Genomic DNA, 6,000 nt, shown 5'->3' with positions numbered 1-6,000 from the left:
GTTGTAATCTTTATCAACGTTGCAATGTGATTTTAACTTAGTTTGTGTTCAACCCAATGGACCCCAGTGGAGTTACTTTTGCTTTAACGCTAATGAGGGCTGCCCATGAATACCATCCCCTCTCTGTTACGACGGGTCAACTGAGGACTGGATATGAAAACTGAGGTCCAAAGAGGTGAAGGGACTTGCCCACCAGGTGACTGGGTGACAAAGATGAGATTCAGACCCAAACTCTCTTTACTTCAAAGACTTTGTAAGCATGATGGAGGCCAGGGGCCTGAAGACTTGGGCAGTTTAACTGACACTGTCCAGCTGAAGGGAGGTGAAGATTGTACCTTCTTAATGAAGACCTAACTTTATTTGGGAAAATACCCCGATGAGACATTTGGGGAGAAGAGGAGTCACATGAGGCCACGAGGGTAGAAGAAAGGGAGAACCAAACGCCATTCCGTGGAATTACCCACGAACGTGCAGACGAGGAAGAAGGGGAAAGAGAAATAGAGATGAGATGGCTGAAAGTGGGGCTCTAGAAATGTAGGACACGCTCTGTACAGTGCTGCAGGGGGCCGCCCAGGGGCTCGCGCAGAGATGCCCACCACCCACCTCAAAGTCAGGATACAGGAATCCAAGCCCTCCCCTCTCCTCACTCCTTCCACATCTTCACAGGGGAACGCCTACCACATTCCCAAACTGCCACGCGTGCACGGGATTTTGATTGGGAGAGAAATGTAAGAAGTTTTACTTCCAGGCACATGAAGAGCAAAATAGAGAAAGCAGGATGACCTATACATTAAAGTAGGAGCTCAGAACTGAAAGTCACCGTAAGAAGGAATCCCTCCTGGGAACTCACTAAGACTGAGGAGTTTAGGCTTCCACAGGGAATGATGGAGGTGGGGTTCCAAGTTAATATCACCTCCACGACAAGAGACGGGGTCCCCACCTGACACCGGGGCCCAAGGCATTCTACAAAGAATGTGCTCGTCAACTCCCTGGATGATTTCAACATGCCGTAGAGGAAGCAAACACGTAAACCATCAAGTGAAATGGTCTCCCTAAGCATCGCGGACCCACACCGGCCTCACCAGTCAACATGACTCCTTTTCAATTCAGTCAACGACTAGAATGTCTATGCTCTATGAATCGCTCTGAAAATACTGATGTAAAAGTCATTATGCAAGATGTAAGGCGGAGCTGACATTCAGCCAGTTTGCACTACACTCCCGTTCAGATCGCTTTTCTTAACCTCTCTGAGGCCGAGTCACCTCCACTGTAAACTGGGGATCAGACATAGAAAGCAGCTTCCTAGGGTGACTGTGTGACTTCAGTGGGATAGTACACGGGACATCCTTTCAGCGGGAGCACCTGAGGACTTTGCTATCATCCACACTCCTGAGATGAGGGGCAGGGGACCAGAGAAGTCGTCAGTGGCCCTCTCAGGATGCACAGCTAGTAAACACGGGTAGGAGTCGCAGCCAGGCTACAGACTCCAAGTGCAGTGCTCCTTCTGCTCCAGCACAAGCTCAAAGAAGGAAGGAGGGGGCTTCCCTGGTGGCGCAGTGGTTCAGAGTCCGCCTGCCGATGCAGGGGACAGGGGTTTGTGCCCCTGTCCGGGAGGATCCCACATGCCGCGGAGCAGCTGGGCCCGTGAGCCATGGCCGCTGGGCCTGCGCATCCGGAGCCTGCCGTGGAAGAAGGAATTGACGAATTGCCAAGAGGCACAAGCCAGAGAGTGATCGTTCTGAAAGCTACCCACTAAGGGTTGTTGTTTGCCTGACTCCCCACGTTCCTTGACCAAACAGATAATGGTGAGTAAACAGAGCCGGCCTTGCCTGGGGCCCTGGGAACCAGGAAGGACGCCTTGGGGAGGCATGGAAGTGTCCCAACAGGTGGTGAAGGGGTCGGGTCCCCAGGGTCATTTCTTTGGCAGTGACCGATGGCGGCAGCGAAGCTCACTGTCAACTTGAGGCTGTGCTTGTTTGGCTCCTCTTCAGCTAAAGAGTTAGAAGAGCTGAGAGGCAAAGGGGAAAACAGGGCAAGGGAGACAGAAAGCCCAGCTGCACAGGTGGCACCCACCCTGAGACATCAGGCACCCAGAAACCCATTCTTGCCTAGACTGAACCTTAAGCCAATTCATTTCACTGCAAATTAAACTTGCAGTATTCCAAGTCTCTGGCAACACCATGAATTTACCAAGCATCCTAAGTTAGAGGTACACAGAGGTACATGATTATAGGTCGAGCCGGGGGGTAAATGTGAACCATCAATAAACAGACAGAGCTATCAGAGAGTTAATATCTACATAAACAGCCGACACAAATCATTAAAATGTGAAGATGAATGGGAAGAAGGCATGAGGAGGAAATTTCCCAAGGAAAGAACAGAAATAATAAAATACCATAGAAAAAGTTGTTTGGTAACTGCATCACCAGTTACCAAAGAAATGTAAGTACAAACTATGATGTGTCACATGACATCTATTAAATTAGCAAAAATAAAGAATAACAGTAAAGCCCAATGATGGCAAGGTTGCAGGAAAACTGCTAAGTTCAAATATTGCTAGTGGCAGAGTATTTTGGAAAGTAATTTGGAAACATATCTTGAGACAGAAAATTATTGATACCTTGTGACCGAATGATCACACTCCATGGAGTTTTTGCTAAAAGAATCCAAAAGTGTAAGGTCCAAAGATGCTAGTACAACAACGAGAAGTTTAAAAGCAATCGAAACGTCCACAGTATGGAAATAGGACAACAAATAACAACGTGTTCACCTAATGGAATATTCTGGAGCCATTTAAGATGACAATTGCGAGGCTTGTGTAACAACTTAGAAAATACTTTTAATATACCTAGTGTGCAAAAAGAAAGATATACATTTGACCCTTAAGCAACATGGTTTGATGGTGTGAGTCCACTTTTACACAGATTTTTTTTCAATAGCAAATATGATCCGAGGTTGGTTGAATCCTATACAGAGGAATTGCATAGACTGAGGGTATAAATTATACTCAGATTTTCAACTGTGCAGAGGGTTGGCTCCCCTGACTCCCGTGTTATTCAAGGGTCAACTGTATAGAGGTAGGGTTACAATTATGGAAAATTTCTATTTCTAGGGATACAAAAATAAAATAGGTTCAGAATAATGAAAAGTGCTCTTAACTCAGTAGGGTCGTGGGGAGTGGCTGATTTTCAGTGGCAGTTTCCTCATCTAGGAATTTCAGCAGCCTCTCTCTGCCTTCCCCTCCCCCCTCCCCCTCCCCCTCCCCCAAATAAGGAGGGAGGCCTCTGGCCAGCACCGCTCACACCCCACGTGCTTCTGTCTTCAAGCCCAGTTTCCCAACACGCCCTGCTTCCCTCTCCCCACACTGTTCTGGTCAATAAGGGACTCAGGCTTTCAGCACCCAGAGGTTGGTTCAAAAGAAAGAGAAACCACCAGAGCCCCCAGCAGGGAGGAAGCCTGGAAGTCACGAGGTGACCCACACTCCCTGAGTTTCCAGTTTATAAAGCAGCTCTGAAGTTCTGATCTCCCCCAAGACTCACAAGAATCCCCTGGGAGGAGGTACAATCGGAGGATATCATTTGAGTTAGAAACTGAGGCTCAGAGAGGTGAACCACCCTTTCCAGGGTTTCACAGCTTGTCAGTGGCACAGATGGCAGAACCCAGGCCTGAGGACTCCAAAGCCCACGTTCTGTTGGCTAAATAGGGAGGTTACTGGCAGAAGCTCAGCTGCCCTTGAAACCTTCATAGCAAGAAGAAATTTTGCTTCACCAGAAACCTCCCACGAGAAAGAACACTGGTTGTCCAGAGGTTCCTGAACTTGAGCTTGTGTCAGGATCACGTGGAAGGCATCTGAATACGGATCACTGGGCCCATGCTGGTCTGGGGTGAAGCCCAAGAACTCGCATGTCTGACAAGCTTCCAAGGGATGCTCATGCTGCGGGTCCACAGACCACACCTGGAGAACCACTGGTCTGGAAGTCTCGATACGGGCTTGAGATTAGAGGTGTATTTGGGGCAGCAGAGGAGAAACGGTCTCTGTAAAAACCAAGGAGAAAAACGCATCCTTCTGCTCCCACGAGGGAAGTGAAATGAGAAAAGAAGATGGGAGGGAGGCTGCGGGTCAGAGACGTAACCTTGCTTGCAACTCCACCACCAACTTCCAATAAAGCCACCGGAACCACGCGTGCTCAGTGTTAGTGGTTTAGTGCGTTGGAGGGTATGGAAATTGAGGGAGTGAGTGACTGAGTGTCGTGTGGGAACAGGGGTGAGACACACGGCCAAAGACAGCCAGATGGACAGGCTGGCTGTCTGGATTCCAGCCACCTGGAAATTAGGGGAAGGGCTTTCAACATCTGAGGCTGTGGTATCAGAGGACAAAGCTCCTGTGGGCAGAGCCAGCTGACATATAAATCTGCTGAACTCATGATGGGGCTGGCCTATTGTGGCCTCTATCATGCGCCGGCATGAGATTCCTGTCGTGCATTTATGAATGTGATATGAATGCAATGGTCTCATTCAGTGGCTGCACCCCTCCAAGGTGGGGGAGGAGCCTGGGCACGGCGACATGAGGATGCAGAAACCGGGCGATCACCCTGAATCACAGCGGCTGGCGTGAAACCCAAGATCCTACCACCAGAGATTAATGCCTTCACGGAAGGCTCTGGCATCTTCCAGAATACTCTGCTAAAATGTCCTTGGAAAGTTGACTCACCCGTTAGCTCAACAAATATTTACAGAGTTTCAGGCAGATGCCGGGCGATATAAAACCTTTAGACAGTCATGAGCTAATGCTTTAGTGGGTGTTAACTGGCAACCAGCCCATCTCGTTTTTAGGTAAAATGGTCAGCAGACTGGGGCGGGAGGGCGGTGAGAAGCAACCTGGTGACTTGGGATTTACATTCCAGGTGTCAGCAGGCCGACGCTGTTATTACGATCAGGGCACCTATCAGAGCAGCCAGCGTGCTCCAGGGCAGTCCATGGGCTCCTGACTCATCCCAAGTGTCAAGCCGGAGGATGGAGGAGTGTATCAGCGGAAAGGGTGGGTGAGAGACAAATTGGGAGTTTGGGATTAACATATACACACTACTATATTTAAAACAGATAACCAACCAGGACCTACTGTATAGCACAGGGAACTCTACTCAACACTCTGATAACCTATATGGGAAAAGAATCTGAAAACGAATGGATACATGTAGATGTATAACTGAATCACTTTGCTCTACACCTGAAACTAACACAACATCGTTAATCAACTATACTCCAATATAAAATCAAAATTTAAAAAAAAAGAAAAAGAAAAGAAAATGCTCACTCTGACAAGCGCTCCAGAGAAGTGCGTGTAGGATGAACTCCAAGGTGGTGGTGGCGGATTGGGGTGGGTTCTTCTGGAAGCCCACCCAAGACATCCCAGAGGCCTCCACTGTGAAAGAAAACACGTTTGCAGTCAGTTTGAGAGTAGTCCTGTATGTCTCATTGTGCTTAAAGGAATTCAGAAGCCAACCTATAACCCCGAGGGAAGAGCTCTAGGCTTGGAGTCACGAGCCCCAGGTTAGAATCTGGGCTCTGCCACCTATGGGTTGTGAAAACTCAGCTAAGTCATTTCCCCTTTTGAGCCTCATTTTCCTCACTCATGAGAGAAGCGCTAACACCTACATCCTAGTCTCTGAGAGGCCACGGAGAACAGTGGTTAGAGGCCACGACTCTAGAGACCGGCTGCTGGGATTCAAACAGTAGCTCTGACACGTACAAGCTGTGTGACTTCTGGCAGGTTACCTAACTTCTCTGTGCCTCCACTGCCTCCTCTGTAAAATGAGGGTAATTATAATTTCTAACAAGATTCCTTGTAAGAATTAAACAAGATAATATGTGTAAAGCACCTAGAACAACTTCCAGTATTTACTGAGGGCTACGTAAGTGTTTGTTTCAAAAGCGGTCAAATAGGATATTTAATTGTCAAACCCATCACCTGCCACTACCTATGGAAGGGAAGGGTGGCGA

The sequence above is a fragment of the Aethalodelphis obliquidens genome, unplaced genomic scaffold, assembly GCF_003676395.1.
Source record: "Aethalodelphis obliquidens isolate GAN/ISIS:26980383/991018 unplaced genomic scaffold, ASM367639v1 scaffold86, whole genome shotgun sequence".
NCBI lineage: Eukaryota > Metazoa > Chordata > Mammalia > Artiodactyla > Delphinidae > Aethalodelphis > Aethalodelphis obliquidens.
The sequence above is the reverse complement of the archived record's forward strand: the minus strand, read 5'-3'. Positions refer to the sequence as shown.